Source organism: Psammomys obesus, unplaced genomic scaffold, assembly GCF_907164565.1.
Source record: "Psammomys obesus unplaced genomic scaffold, mPsaObe1.curated_primary_1811, whole genome shotgun sequence".
In the NCBI taxonomy this organism is placed as follows: Eukaryota; Metazoa; Chordata; class Mammalia; order Rodentia; family Muridae; genus Psammomys; species Psammomys obesus.
In genome coordinates this window covers 9,013,054-9,030,048 of record NW_026585742.1, presented here as the reverse complement: position 1 = coordinate 9,030,048, position 16,995 = coordinate 9,013,054, and the positions used below count along the sequence as shown (strand labels likewise).

The following is a 16,995-nucleotide window of genomic DNA, read 5'->3' as shown; positions in this document are numbered from 1 at the left end:
GACCACACACCCACACATGTGCCAAAGACACAGGAGCTTTTAGATAAGCTCAACACTGTAAAAAAAAAAATCCTGGTCTGCTGGTTTGTGAGGTAGAAAGGCAGAGGAAATGAAACTCTTGCCCCTCAGTGTCCAAGAGGGTTCCCCCAAAATAGGAACAAAGACTGTCTCTGACATGAACTCATGGGCTGGCTCTTTGATCACCTCCCCTGAGGGGATGTCCACAGTGGAAGACAAAGAACCAGTTCTGATAAGACCTGATAGACTAGGGTCAGATGGAAGGGGAGGAGGACCTCCCCTATCAGTGGACTGGGTGAGGGGCATAGGAGAAGAGAGGAAGGGAGGGTGGGATTGGAAAGGGCCGGGGGAGGGGGTACAGCTGGAATACAAAGTTAATAAACTGTAATTAATAAAAATAAAAATTTAAAAAAAGAAATGAAACTCTCCTGGTCATGGTGCTTAGGAAGGTCTTGGCTTCAGGGAACCTTTCTTAGTTTCAACCAAGATCACAGATGGTAACTTACTGTATATTTCCACTGACCTTTTGTGACAGCAGGTCACCTAAAGCTCACTTTTTAAAGCAGAAAAGGTGTGCGCGCGTGCACACCCACCCACCCACCCACCCCAGATGAATCCTTTCTTTATTCTTTAGGGATGGATGGCTTGCTTACGTTTTTAACCTGGGAAGACTGGAGTGCTTCCAATGTAGATGGAGGGCTTGAGCTCAGGTGAGCTGCTGGGCTTTTCTTAGTTTCCTTTGCCTGTAGCAAATGATGACTCAGCTGTTGGACTCAAAGTTTCCGAAACTCTTACCAAGCATTTTATTATTAGTAGTTTTTTAAAAAAACTTTTCATGTTTATAAAAGAGTAGAAAAAACGTTAATTTTATGTGTCTGTGTCTGTGGGGTTATCACGTGCACATGTATGTTGGGGCCTGTGCAGGCTCCCCTGGACCTGGATATAGGAGCAACTGTGCTGCCCACAGTGGGTGCTGGAAACCAGACCAGTGTTCTTGGTTCTGAGCCATTTCTCCAGCCCCTCAATAGGCATTTAAAAAAATAATTCTGGAAAAGACCTGGAGCAGGGATAAAAGGAAGGAAGGGAATGATTTGTCTTTAGTCACTCCTTTATTGATGATGTTAGCCAGAACTTATTTAGCATAAACTGTATGCTAAGCACCATGACAAACAGACTAAATAGAAACACAAACAAAATGGAGTTCCAAGATTGGCGGTGGCCATTGTGTGCCATATCTAAGGGGCAGAGGATCAGAGACTGAAACCAGTGAGTAAACAGGTGGCTGGATCCAAAACACCAACTTTGGTGCTTCCCAGAAAAGAGGGGACATCAGGGAGTTGGAAACAATTGGACCCAGGACCTGTTGGCCATCTCCTTGGTCCTGGAGTCAAGAAACGCGAGCCCTTTGCCCTTTTTGCATACTCAAGGGAGTGCAGGCCCCAGGTCCAGGAAACCTCGGCTCCAGCAGCCAGTCACTGGATCCCTCCTGCTCTCCTGAGAACAGTGTCTGTCCTGAGACAGCATCTCAACCTCCAAACCATGGTTCTTCTGGTCCCCCTGTGGATACCAGGTAGACAATAAAATCATATGGATCCTGGGTCCAAGATGGTGGAGCCAGGGACTCAGAAGAATCTGAGTCCCATGAGCACAGTGTCTGATAGGCCTGTGAGCCACAGCTCAGCTGCCTTCTGAGGTACCAGGTCCCTGCAATTGCCACATGAGGCAGACTCCCCCCACCCTGCAGCGTCCACCTGAGATGTTGCACCCTGACCTTCAAGGCACCCTCACCAGCTCCCCTGCCATTCAGGGCACCTGCACCAGTGTCCCGTGTCCTTTGGGCACCTGTACCTATGCCCTGGTTTTCCAAAACACCCACCCCAGCATGGCTGCTTCTGAAATGCCAGCACCCATTTTTGTCCACTGGACCTTTCTCCTTATCCTGAAGACTACTCCAGACACCAGAGTCTATGGATCCAGTCGTAGGTGTAGGTTCAAGAAACAAACAGCTAAGGCTATGGGCAGCCAGATGGCCAAAGGCCAGTGTAAGAACACAATCAACAAAACCCAGAACATCAGGGCTTCACCAGAAGCCCCCAACAACAAATATTCCCATGCAGCTGAAACACAGGTAAATGACCTTAAATCTATGGTTATGCAGTTATTAGAAGAATATAAACAGGAAACAAACAAATCTCTCAAAGAAATAAAGGAAAATACAACCAAACAAATAAAGGTCATCAGGGACAGACAGGAAACCACAGTCAAACAGATGAAGGAAGTGAATATAGCAGTTCAAGACCTGAAAATGGAATTAGAATCAATAAAGAAAACACAAACTGAGAAAACCCTGGAGATGGAAAAATTAGAGAAGAGATCATGAACCACAGAGGTAGGCATCACCAACAGAATACAAGAGATGGGGGAGAGAATCTCAGCTGTTGAAAATACAATGGAAGAAATCGATACATCTCTCAAAGAAAACATTAAGACAGAAAAGTTCCTGACACAAAACATCAAAGAAATCAAGGACACCATGAAAAGACAAAACATAAGAATAATAGGAATAGACAAAAAAGAAAATTCCAGGCTGCAAAGTCCAGAAAATACTTTTAAGAAAATCACTGAAGAAAATTTTTCCCAATCTAAAGAAAGAGATGCTGTTAAACATACAAAAGGCTTACAGAACACCAAATGGACTAGACCAGAAGAGAAATTCTTCCTGCCACATAATAATCAAAACACTAAATCTATAGAACAAAGAAAAAAATTAAAAGCAGCAAGGGAAAACAGCCAAGTAACATATAAAGGTAGACCCATTAGAATCACACCGGACTTCTCAATAGAGACTATGAAAGCTAGAAGGGCCTGAGTAGATGTCATACAGACTCTTAAGAGACCACAGATGCCAACCTAGACTATTAAACCCAGCAAAGCTTTCAATCAACATAGATGGAGAAAAGAAGATATTCCAAGACAGAACTATACTTAAACAATATCTATGCATAAACCCAGTCCTACAAAAGATACTAAAGGAAAACTCTAACCCAACAAGGTAAACTACACCCAAGAAAACACAGGATATAGATAACTTCACAACAACAAACACAAAAGAAAACAAGCACACAAACATACCATCACCACCAACTCCACAATAAAAGGAACTAACAATCATCGGTCACATCTATCAACAGCAATGGACACAACTCTTCAATAAAAAGACACAGGCTAACAGAATACTTGCAGTAACAGGATCCAACATTCTGCTGCATTCAAGAGACTCAGCAACAAACCTTAGCAACAAAGATAGACACTACCTCAGAATAAAGGGCTTTAAAAAGGCTTTCCAAGCAATCCAAGGAGCAAGCTGGAGAAGCCATCCCAATATCTAATAAAATAGTGTTTCAACCAAAATTAATCAAAATATATAGAGAAGGACACTACATTCTCATCAAAGGAAGAATCTATCAAGAGAACACCACAATCCTGAACATCTATGTCCCAAATACAAGGGCATTCATAAAAGAAACATTATTAAAGCTTAAATCATACACTGATCCCAATCCATTAATAGTGGGCGACTTCAACACCCCACTCTCACCAATGGACATATCATTGAGACAAAAGCTAAGAGAAATAATGAAACTAAGAGGGGTCACTAATCAAATGTACCTAATATATGTCTACAGAACTTTTTACCTAAACACAAAAGAATATACTTTTTTTCTTAGCACTACATGGAACCTTCTCCAAAATTGACGATAGAGCAGGTCACAAAGCAAACCTCAACCAATACATGAAAACTGACCCATTGTTCTTTATCAGATAGTCACCGATTAAAGCTAGACCTCAACAACAGTAGAAACAACAAAAAGCCTACATACTCATGGAAGCTGAACAACCTCCTGATCAATGATCACTGGGTGAGGGAAGAAAGAAAGAAACGAATTAAAGACTTTCTAGAATTCAATGAAAATGAAGGCACAACTTACCCAAACTTATGAGACACCATGAAAGCTGTGCTAGGAGGAAAATTCATAGCATAAGTGTCTTCATAAAGAAATTGAAGAGATCCCATATTAGCAACTTAACAGATCACCTGAACGCTTTAGAAAAAAAAAAAAAAAAGAAGAGGAAAATACACACAAGAAGAATAGATGGCAGGAAATAATCAAACTCAGGGCTGAAATCAATAAATTAGAAACAAAGAAAGCAATACAAAGAATCAAGGAAACCAAGAGTTGGTTCTTTAAAAAAAAAATCAACAAGACAAAGCCCTGGACAAACAAACTAAAAGGCAGAAGAGGCAGTGCCTAATTTAACAAAATTGGAAATGAAAAGGGGGCCATAATAACAGAGACTGAGGAAGTCCAAAGAACCATTAGGTCTTACTTTAGAAGTCTGTATTCCACAAAATTGGAAAATCTAATGGAAATGGACATTTTTCTTGATAGATTTCACCTACTAAAGTTAAATCAAGAGCAGGTAAAGTTTAAATAGCCCTAATAACCCCTAAGGAAATAGAAGCAGCCATCAAAAGTCTCCCAACCAAACAACAACAACAACAAAAACCCAGGGCCAGAAGGTTTTAGCATAGAATCCTACCAGAATTTCACAGAAATACTCCTCAAATTATTCCACAAAATAGAAACAGAAGGAACACCACTAAAATCATTCTATAAAGCCACAGTAACCCTGATGCCTAAACCATACGAAGACTCAACAAAGAAAATTTCAGACCAATCTCCCTTATGAACATCGATGCAAAAATACTCAATAAGATACTTGCAAACAGTATTCAAGACAAACACATCAAACATATCAAACACATCATCCACCATCATCAAGTAGGCTTCATCCCAGGCATGCAGGGATGGTTCAACATATGAAAATCTATCAATGTCATCCACCATATAAACAAACTGAAAGAAAAAAAAATTCACATGATCATCTCATTAGATGCAGAAAAAGCTTTGACAAAATCCAACACCTCTTCATGATAAAAGTCTTAGAAAGATCAGGGATACAAGGTCCATACCTTAACATAATAAAGGCTACATACAGCAAGGCAATAGCCAAATGGAGAAAAACTCAAAGCAATTCCACTAACATCAGGGACAAGACAAGGTTGCTCACTCTCTCCATATCTCTTCAATGTAGTGCTAGAAGTCTAGCTAGAGCAATAAGACAACTAAAGAAGATCAAAGGGATACAGATCAGAAAGGAAGAAGTTAAAAGTATCGCTATTCACAGATGATATGATAGTATACATAAGCAACCACAAAAACTCCACCAGAGAACTCCTGCAGCTGATAAACACCTTCCTCAAAGTGGCTGGATACAAAATTAATTAAAAAAAAAATCAGTAGCCCTCCTGTATACAAATGACAAATGGGCTGAGAAAGAAATAACCACAAAAAATATAAAGAATCTAGGGGTAACTCTAGCCAAGCAAGTGAAAGACTTGTATGAAAAAAATAAAAAAACACAAAACTTCAAATCTCAGAAGAAAGAAATTAGAGGAGAGATCAGAGGATGGAAAGAACTCCCATACTCATGGATTGATAGAATTAACATAGTAAAAATGGCCATCTTATTAAAGGCAATCTACAGATTCAGTGCAATCCTCATTAAAATAACAACATATTTTTTCACAGACCTTGAAAGAATGATTCTAAACTTCATATGAAAAAAACAAAAAACCCAGAATAGTGAAAACAATCATATACTATAATAGAACTTCTAGAGGTATTGCCATACCTGACCTCAAGCTATACTACAGAGCAATGGTAATAAAAACTACATGGTACTGGCATAAAAATAGGCTGGTTCATCAATAGAATTGAATTGAACACCCACAAATAAACCCACATCCCTAAGCACACCTGATTTTTGACAAAGGAGCCGAAACCATACAATGGCAAAAATATACATCTTCAACAAATGGTGCTGGTCTAACTGGATGTCTACATGTAGAAAAATGCAAATAGATCCACAGTAATCACCCTGCATAAAACTCAAGTCCACACTGATCAAGACCTCAACATAAAACCAAATACACTAAATCTGCTAGAGGAGAAAGTGGGTAAGAGTCTGGAAATGATTGGTACAGGACACAACTTCCTGAACAGAACACCAACAGCTCAGACTCTAAGATCAACAATTAATAAATGGGACCTCTTGGAACTGAAAAGCTTCTGTAAAGCAAAGGACTCTATCAGTAGAATGAAGTGTCAGTCTTAGATTGTGAAAAGATCTTCAACAATCCTACATCTGACAAAGGGCTAATATCTAGAATATATAAAGAACTCAATAAATTAAACACCAACAAACCAAATAATTCAATTAAAAAATGGGATACGGAGCTAAACAGAGAATTCTCAACAGAAGAACCTCAAATGTTGGAGAAGCACTTAAAGAAATGTTCAAAGTCCATAGTCATCAGAGAAATGCAAATCAAAATGACTCTGAGATTCCATCTTATACCTGTCAGAACAGCTAAGATCAAAAACTCAAGTGACATCACATGCTCGTGAGGATGTGAAGAAAGCGGAACCTTCCTGCATTGCTGATGGGAATGTAAACTTGTACAACCACTTTGGAAATTAATCTGGTTCTTTCTCAGAAAACTAAAAATAGCCCTACCTTAAGACCTATACCACTCCTGGGGATACACCCAAAAGATGCTCCACCATATAACAAGGACATTTGCTCAACAATGTTCAGAGCAGATTTATTTGTAATAGCCAGAATCTGGAAACAACCTAGATGTTCCTCAACTGAAGAATGGATAAAGAAACTGTGGTACATTTACACAATGGTCTACTACTCAGTCATTAAAAACAAGGAAATCATGAAATTTTTAGGCAAATGGATGGAACTAGAAAAGATCAACCTGAGTGAGGAAACCCAGACCCAGAAAGATGCACATGGTATGTACTCACTTATAAGCAGATTTTTGTACAGACCCTAAGAAGACAAACCTGATGGGCATCTTAGGCTTCATGTGGGCCCACTAGTTAAGGGAGTGGGGGATATCTCTGACACAGACTATACTGTCTACTTTCTGATCACTTCCCACTGATGGGACTTCCCTACAAGGCCCCAGGGGAGAAAAAAAAAGAACTCAGTCCTCATGTGAATAGGTGAGCTAGGGTGCCTGGGTAGGGGAGCAGGGATGTGGGAGGGAGGATGGGACTGGGAAGAGAAGAGGGATGGACATATGGTTTAGATCTAAATTGAATTAATTAATTAAAACAAAACAAGCAAAACAAAGTTTCCATCTTTGGGAATCCTGTAAGCAACTAGCTCTGTTTCTCTAGCTCTGTTCATTTTTCAGTAAGAGAAGGAGGGAAAGTGAGGGCAAGACCATGAAGAGATCCTAACATTACTGTCAAGAACTGTTCATGGAAACCACACTGAGAGACCAGTCATACTTCACAGGAAGGTGTAATGGTTAACCTTTCTAGTCAACTTAAGTAGATTTAGCCTAACATAGGGGCCACATCTCTGTGCATGTCTATAAGGGTATTTCCTGGAGGGTTAGCTGAGGTGGGAGAGCCACTCTGAACATGGGTTGAATAAAATGAAAGGGGGAGGGGACGCAAGCATAGCATCATTCATCTTTCTTAGCTTCCTGGTAAACAGAATGTCTATCTGTCTCATGTCCCCGTGGCCACACCTTCTTCACCACCACAGACTGAATATCCCTCAAACCATGAACCCCGAGAACCGTGCTCCTGAGTGTGGCTTTTGCCGCATATTTGGTCACACCAACAGAAAGGTAACTAACAGACAGCAGCAGAGCGGAAGGTGCTCAGGAAGGTGCCAGCCCTCAAACAACTAGCTATAAGGTACAGAGTAACTTCTAAACAGCAAACAACCAAAGCATTAGCACAAATACCTTCCTGGCAAAGGTAGGTCAAAATGGCATTAGTGTCAGGAGAAGTACACTGTGGCCTCTTCCATACAGTCGGGTCAGCAGAGTGGAGGCTTTTGAGTTCTTGGTGTGGATGCAGGTGGTGGGTGTAAGGGAGAAGAGGTGCAGGAACCAACGGTAACAGTGGACTGTGGCTTGTGAAACATGCCTGCCTGCGAAGGGCCATGGTGTCTGGGGACATAAGCCAGGGTTGGGAAGATGCAGGGGATTCAGCTTTCCTTCTTATCCTTCTTTTGGCCTCACCACACCTGCTGCTGTTCGTTATGTGTGCAGGCAATTCAACTGGCCTGACCTCATGGGCGTTTAGGATAGTAACAACATCCTATGTTACCACCTGTGTCTCATGTCATAACCTGTACCAGGTCTTTCTCTGTCTCTCTGTCTTTGTCTCCCTGAGCATGCCCCTCCATCTTTCTCCCTTCTTTTTCTCTCCCCTTCCCTCTCCTACAATAAATCTTATACCATACATCTTGTGTGGTGCCATATCTTTATATACTACAAAAGTGTTATCTTCTAGCACTGGCAGGACACTGCAAATTTTTTCCTCTTGGTAGAGCAAGAAACTTGGAGGTTCTTCTGAGTTCTGGAATCCAATTGTACAAGTTTCTTGTATGTTGCTATGATAAAATACCGTGACAAAAAGCAACTCAGGGGACGGAGGATTTATAGTTCTAGAGTGACAGAATCCATCCTGACAGTGGAGGGAAAGGCAGTAGGAACAGGAAGCCAGCTGATTACACAAGAGGAGGAACAGGAAGTGGGATGAGGTTATAAAATCCAAAGCCCTAGCCCAGTGACACATTTCCTAGGCAAGTTTCTACCTCCTACAGATTCCACAGCCTTTCCAAACATTGCCACCAACTGGGGATGACCAAGCATTCAAATACATGAACCTGTGAGGGACATTTTTCATTTAGACCACCATACCAATGCTAATTCTGTTAGTGAGCAGAACAGGCTCTTCTTACATTCTGATATAGGGGAGAAATGCTTTACTTTTCTCTCAGGTTATTTTCCTGGTGGGTGGAGTTGATTAAATGCCTTTTATTAATCAGCCAACTTTCTACAGAAAACAAACAAACACACTGTTAGCTACTTGAGTTAGTAACAGTTGCTTCCATGGTCATACTAGTGCACCCTAACCATCATTTTCTTTTCTCTGCAATATTAACTGAACAATCTTCTTTGTCTAAGACAGTCACCGCAAGAAATGGCCCATCAATTGTTCTGCCGGAGTCCACTGGTCATCCGAGAACGACTGCAGCAGGGATGGTCTCCTACACAGTGTGTCTGACACTGCCAATGTGGCCAAATAAGAAAAGGGAACAGACATCAGCTTTGTTGTTAAATATGGACGCTAGTGGGTGATGTAATTTTGGTGTTGGATGTCTAGAGCAGATGTGAGAATGTCCTGAATTGTTCTCTTGAGGAACTATTCATACAATTATCCTAGGTCAACATTAGAAAGGTTATTGGTGGTTATCAGATATGAAATAGCTAAAGGCCAAGACAATCAATGAGACTTCAAGTCCCAGCTCTCATTTGCTGGTATGAATTACTTTCTCAGACTAATAACCTATGGTTTCATGTTACCAAGCATATACATATATTATTTTTTGCTTTTGGTGTACATCTATCTATAAGGGTGTTTCGTGGAGGGTTAGCTGAGGTGGGAGAACAGTATGTTTTGAATATATTGAATAAACACCAATATGTTTTGAATATGTGGTGCTGGAGGCTGCAAAATGGGTACTCTGTAACCAAGCTACATCCTCTGGCCTTCAAGCAAATGTTTAAGAAAGCAAGCTCCATTTGTTTGTTCAAATGAACTTGGAGAACTTTGTTTTTAGTTAATATTTGGCTTATTTGATTAATTGTTAAATATCTTGAACATAAAAATGGGTTGATATAGCAAAACACTATTTTTTATGATTTTTTTTTTGGTAACAACTTTACCAAGATATAACTCAAAGATAACACAAGTCAATGGCTTTTAATATATTTGGAGCTGTGTAAGTTCCATCACTATTAGTCTTAGAGCATTTTAATTATCCCCTAAGAAGCCTCACAAGTGTCTTGAAGTGTCACTGTATCATCCCTCCCACTGTCTCCATGCCCTTTGCCCCAGGACACCCTAATCCACTCTCTTTATACATATTTGTCTACCACTGACGTTTCAAACAAATGGGACAAACCTGTAGACAGTCTTTTGTGATTGGCTTTTCACTTAGCAAAATGTTTTTAATGTTTTCATTCTGCTGCAAGTAATAGTGATTAACCATAACATTCTCAGAGGACGTGGGGCAGAGAGAGGAAGGGTTTTGTACTGGTTTCCTGGTTTATATTAGATCCAGTGGGTTCCCTGTGGTGATAAAACCAGAGTCCTGGACAGGTTAATTCTCTTGAGTGAATTATGCAGTATGACAGGTCGTTGAAGAACACCTGGTACTTCCTGTTACCTTTGCAGATACACAGTGAGTAAGTGACATGATAGAAGGTAGATTAATCTTGGTGATAGATCGAAAGTGAAGCTGCTGCTTATGAACAACTGGTGCCTGGGTGCAGATACCTTTCGACCCTGACTGGTCTTAACCTCAGAGTAGACAACTTGCCTGGTTGGACCAGTCCTGATGTCTACAGGAAGCATTGTCTGTCATGGGGGACTCTCTGTGAACAGGTCAGAGAGGAGGTATACCCAGAGGTGACATATGCAGAACGGGCTGAGTAGGACTCTTAAGTTACTCCACAGTGTGGGAATCAATGGCTTTCAGGCTGTGCTCTGCCCTGAGGGACTCCATTTTAGAAGCTACTTTTGACTGCACTCTGAGAGCAAGTGCAGAGGCAGGGTGAGTAGGCATTGCATTTGTGTCTAGACACTGTCACCCATACAGCATGATTCATGAGACATAAACAGATACACACTCATCCCTAAAAGTAAAAAGTAGCACCTATAAACTCATTAAGGTTGACTGGGAATATATGGACACACAGCCATATTAAAGCCATATCAGAGAAACATGGCCCAAGGGCTTTGGCTCAGCTTGGTCCTCACTGCTTGGCGTGGCCCACTTGCATCGTAGTCTGTCTGTCTAGATCTGATCTTATGCCTCACCTCTGAGGTGCTGCACCTTGCCTGAGAAGTCTCATGTCTCTGCCTCTGGAACCCAGCAGCTCCCCAAACAGGTTCTTAACAGGTTTGCAACTACTTGCAGGGACGCTGTTGACATCTGTGCCAGGCGTCTGCCTTTCCCTCCACTAAGGTCTCCAGGATCTCCGTGGCCTCTTTAATCCCTTGTAGGTATTCTGTACCCTACATATATCTGCGAGAATGACTAGTCACTGAGTGATATGTGGTGTAAGAATTGAGACTGGAGTGAAAGAACGTGTGCTTGCCTCAGTGCATTCTGACACCGTGGAAAGACGCAGGGACTCAGCATACTACACTGTCCATCTGAGGAACTGCTTCTTCAGGTTTCCCAGGTAACCGCTAAAGAGGACCAGCTACTAACTCCAGGAAACAATTTGGTGGACTCTGATTTATAATGCACAGCTAACAGCTCAGAGGAGCAAGGGCTCTGGGTGGGCAGAGACACAGGGTAAGGCTGCATTTTAACAGAATGCAGAAGCCAAGTTATTGCTGTACTGAGTCATTTTTTTTTCCAGTTTGATATTGAACTTGCACAGTTCATCCACGGCTCACACTCTTTTAATTTAAGCCCATTTCCTGTGCAACACGGAGCCTTGTGCCATTTTCTTTTCTTTTTTCTTAAGTTTTATTTCATGTGTTTCAAGTTTATTTCAGGTGTTTTGCCTGCATGTATGTCTGTATGAAGGTGTCAGATCCCTGTGAGCTGCCATGTGGGTACTGGGAATTGAACCCAGGTCCTCTGGAAGAGCAGCCAGTGCTCCTAACCACTGTGCCACCACTCCAGCCCCCTGCCTCTGCCATTTCTTTATATACTTAAAAGCCCTGCTAATGGCTTTTCCTAACATGCTAATCCTGATTTCTTTTACATTTAATTCTTGGTATTAGGAACTAAGCTTTGCATTGTGTTAATCTTTAACCCTTGGCTAAACACATCAATTAATTAAATCACTCATCTATCCATCTGTTCATTTGTTCAACAAACTGTGAAACTACTACACTTAAATTACTGAGCAAAACCTTGAGTTAGCACTCTCTTTAGAAGCCTTTCCATTGCTGTCTGTGACATCCCTACCTGCTGCAAAACTGCCCTAAAAGCTCCCACTTCACAGACTGTTTCCTGGGGGCAGCAACTATCTACCTCATGCCACTCTCGGGGTCACTGAGTATCCTGTCATTTTAGAGCCTGGCTGGTTGAGCCCACGGTGACTGGACACACAGACACTGAAGTTTAAGGCTCTCCCTCTTCTGTTTGGGGAATAGAGTATAAGAAGCACTGGCAGGCAGGCCACAGATTAACCCAGGGAAAGGAGGAAGGAAGATGCTGAAAGGGTCTCTGGGCTTCTCTCCAGCTCCTCGGGGAGGAAGAGTGGCACAGAGGTTTTGAATTATTTCTTTAATTTGGGGCCAGGCTTTGCTAGCATATTTATATACACATTTGTTTCTTCCTCAGCGGTGCTTACGGTCTTGCACATGCAAGCATCATGCCACTGAATTACATCTCTAGCCTGCCAGCTCTCCCCCTATTTCCTGTCACAAGACAGCATACTAACATGTTCAGGCTTTCCTTGAATTTACCCTGCAGTCCAGGCTTGAACTTAAGAGTCCCCTGCCTTAGCCTCAAGAGTGCTGGGTTTGACAGGCTCAGCGATTACAGCTTAACATGCGAGAATTCTTGGCTGGCCTTTTTTTTCTATTTCGTGGAGGCTTAGTAGCCACCATAACCTCCCAATCAGAAACATTTGAGGGTAAAATCACTAATAAAGGAAATAGATTGTTATGATGAGTTTCACTCAGAAGTTTAATCAAAAGGACACGTGCAATCTACAGTGTTTAATGCTCATAGCATTAACATAAACTAAGCCAAAATATAAAACTAAGATGTAAAATACATCAAATGCAGATTTCTGACTTCACTTGAACTAGACTAAATGTCTCAGGACACAGCCCAAGTTCTCACAGCATAGCAGGCAGCCCAGCTCCTCAAGCGGCACTGTCCTGTCCAGTTTTCCATAGGCCAAACCACTTCCCCATCACTCTAGCTCTGTTGGACACTCCAGCTCATTGGACATTGGCTGTAGCTTAACTTTGCTCAAGGCCAAGCTGCTTTAAAAGTAAAGAAATAGCACACACAATCTTAATCTTTATCAGAATCAAAAGGGTTGAAGTAGTCTAAGAAAAATGGAGAAGAGATAGTTTATCACATAGCATGTAAGCCTGTATGTCTTTATTGAAAATCTTAAACTAAGCAGATGTGAAAAAACACCTGTTATTATCTCAGAAACACACATATTTTAGACCCTGACACCAACAAGACCATTGTGTGTTGAGAAGACATGGGTTATCAAGCAGGAGGGTCAGGTGACTTAGAGGAGCAGGGTGAGGAGAGAGAAGACAAGGTCACCAGAGACAGTGCAGTGTCCTCTGGTTTAGCTTGAGAGCCAGTTTATGGCTTTGGACTTCACATTTGCAACCACAATTGTTTCCTTCCCTGAAGACTTTAGAAAGATGGGTGCTTTTTAAAATTCTTTTTTATTAATTATAATTTATTTACTTTGTATGCCAGCTATAGCCCCCTCCCTCCTTCCCTCCCAATCCCTCCCTCCTTCCCTCCTTCATCTCCTCCCTTTCCCCTCCTCCAGTCAACTGATAGGGGAGGTCCTCCTCCCCTTCCATCTGACCCTAGCCTATCAGGTCTCATCAGGACTGGCTGCATCATCTTCCTCTGTGGCCTCCCTTGGAGGGAGGTGAACAAAGAGCCAGCCATTGAGTTCATGTCAGAGACAGCCTCTGTTCCCCTTATTAGGGAACTTTCTTGGAGACTGAGCTGACATGGGCTACATCTGTGCAGGGGTTCTAGATTATCTCCATGCACAGTCCTTGATTGGAGTATCAGTCTCAGAAAAGACACCTAGGCCCAGATTTTTTTTTGTTCTGTTGCTCTTCCTGTGGAGCTCCTGTCCTCTTCAGGTCTTTCTATGTTTCCCTTCTTTCTTTCATAAAATTCCCTGCACTCTGCCCAAAGTTTGGCTATGAGTCTTAGCATCTGTTTTGATACTCTGTTGGGTAGAGTCTTTCAGAGGTCTTCTGTGGTAGGGTCCTGTCCTGTTCACTGAAGATGGGTGCTTTTTAAAATCAGAAATTCTATATAGAATAAGACTGAAAGACATAGCCTTAAAAATATGGGCCACTGTGGCCTGGAGAGATGACTCAGAGTGATTAAGAGCAGGTACTGCTCTTACAGAGAATATATGTTCATTTCCCAGCATCTATGCTGGGTGGATGACAGCTGCCTGTAAGTCCAGATCCATGGCTCCAACACTGACCGGCCTCCCCGGGTACTTGCACTCATGTGAACTTGCTTTTATGTGCAGGCACACATGCACACACACAATTTTTTAATGTGGGTTGTTCATTTTCCAATCATACACTGCATGCCGGGAAAGGACTGGTGACATGTTTTCAAAGCAACACTCTTGTTGCTATTGGCAGTACTAGCCCTCTTGCAAATGCATTGTGCAGCAAGGTAGAGGTTCAAGAGAGCATAGCATCTTTGTGATGCATAGGAACAGTACAGAACAGGTCGTCACAGCTGGGGGTGTGGGTGTATGTTACCCCAACCCGAAGTCAGAGACCAGAGTCCCTGTTAGCCCTCCTGCAGGACACAGGACGGAACTCTCTGGCCCTGGATGTCAATAGTGCAAATGCTGGGAAACCCTGATTTCATACATTTGACATATAATTTTAAATTTCCTTGAAAAGCTGATTTATCCAAATGATCCAGAATTTATTTTTAGTTTAAAAATTTTACATAGCTTTCAAAGTAACAGGTTTCTTTGTAGTATTTTCATAAATGCTTAGCTTCAGTTGGTCATCTCCACATCCTTCTACCCTGGGCCACCCACCATGGGCCACCCACCCACCCACCCTCCCCATTCTCCTTACTCTCATTCACACACGTTCTAGTACCCTCCCCAGGCTCCCCGAAACCTCTTCTCTCTTTCATGGGCTCCTTGCTAGCTTTTTGACCTTTATTTACCCATACTCAGTCCCACATGTATAAGAAAATAGGATGTAGGCTCCATATAAGAGAAAGAAAATACAGCATTGGTCTTTCTGACCCTGAGTTACTTTACCTAATATAACATTGTCTAATTCTATACATTTTCTCATCAATTTTTAAATTTAATTTTTCTTTATTTCTAAAGAAAACTCCATTTAGGCTGATTCTGTGTAAAACAGAGGGCATTTGCCTCTGAAGGGAGGAAATGAGAGTGGTGTAGGGCTGAGAAGGCTAGTTGGGTGAAAGATGCCAGTAGGCTGTGAGTTGGGTGATATGTCTGGCAAGGGGTGGAGATGGAAGATGCCATCACTGATTTGGGGGTGGGACGGAGAAGAGACCCACGGAGAGACTGGCTATGATTAATGAGACAAAGGGCACAGGCAGAGGCGCACAGTCCAGCTCCTATGAGACTCCATGTGGCAGGATAGCCTGTTGGAACCTACATGACTTGATATGTTATAAGAAGAACATGAAGTTCCAAGAGAACCTGTGTGGAGGGCACAGAGGATAGGAACCTCCAGGAAGCGGCTAGAAGCAGAATGCTGCAGATCCACAGGAAGGCCATCACATTGGGATGAATCTGCCGATGAGAACAGGAAGCACAGTGGATGGACAGCCAGAACAGGAAACCTCTCAGGAGAGCCCTTCAGCAGCCCTGAGGCCGGCAATGCTGTGAGAGCTGAGCAGACTTAAGTACCAGGCAGGTACACTATAGAGCAGGTTCTTTGGACTTTAGAGACCAAATACAGATGCTCACTGAGCTGAAAAAGCCTTAAAAGATGGGCTGGCCAGATGAAAGAGAGAGTGTGGCCTGAGACTGAATGCACTTGAAGGTGGAGGCTGTAGAGAGGGCATTGGCACTGCTTGGGGAGGTGATAGATAAGAACCTTTGTTCAGGAAATTAGCAGCAGCACCATTTCTTACTAAGATGGCCAGGTATCTGGCTTCAGTTGGTTCCTTTGGATCCTGCTTTTGCAGAAAGGGATACTACCACACACTCCAGGATAGGGCCAGGGCACTCGGAGATTGCTGAAGGACACACCTCTGACAGATGTTTGATTCTTAGGAAAGAGACAGGAAGGGCCTGCTCATCTTTTTGTCTGCCCTAGAAGTTGCATGGAAATGATTTCTGATTCATACCAAGACCTGCTTCTGGGTGTTAAGAGGCACTCTCATTTAGCCTTTGAAGCAGCAAATGTGTTTTGTATTTTAAAACACCAGTGGTATTGTTTTCTAGAGGGCTATTATCTGTTAGTGGCATATGGGTGGCACTGCCACATTTAAAAGGCAAAGCTTGCATGAGTGTCCTCACAGTTCTACTCGACACTTAAGGACGACACTTGCACAGATATATCTTTGGTTTTTTAAGAGTTCCTTGGAAAAAAACTTTCCAATGAGAGTTTAGCAAATGCTTATCTAGAAAGGAAGAGATAAAATGAGAAGAAAAGTTGTGGAGATGAAGGGGGAAGGAGAGAGGAAGAAGAAAGCAAGTTAGAAATGTGAGGAAGAGGGATGCCAGCTGTGGGCTTACATTCAAGCTCATGATTGTGTCAGGAATCCGAGGGTCCAGCCTGTTTTGCATGAGGATGCTCAACATGATTCTAGCACTTAACAGGATCTGTCAGGAAACTTGGGTATGGTGGCACAGACTTTGGAGGATCTTTATCCCCAACTTTAGATTTCTAACTTTAAAAGAAGTCCAAGAAATTCTAATTAGAGATTCTGCTTCTCAAGAGATTTAGTGCACCTTTTATATCCATTCCTCTTGATGTGGGTCACTTCAAAATGACTGTTTAATCTCAGTTCTAATGTGACAAGGAGTCAATAGAACGA

General features: G+C 42.2%; 1 protein-coding gene across 9 annotated transcripts in view; it reads right to left on the bottom strand.

Annotated features, from left to right (window-relative positions):
• Thrb (thyroid hormone receptor beta) overlaps nt 1-16,995 on the bottom strand; it is a 351,830-nt gene that overhangs the window by 32,557 nt on the left and 302,278 nt on the right. The window lies entirely within an intron of this gene.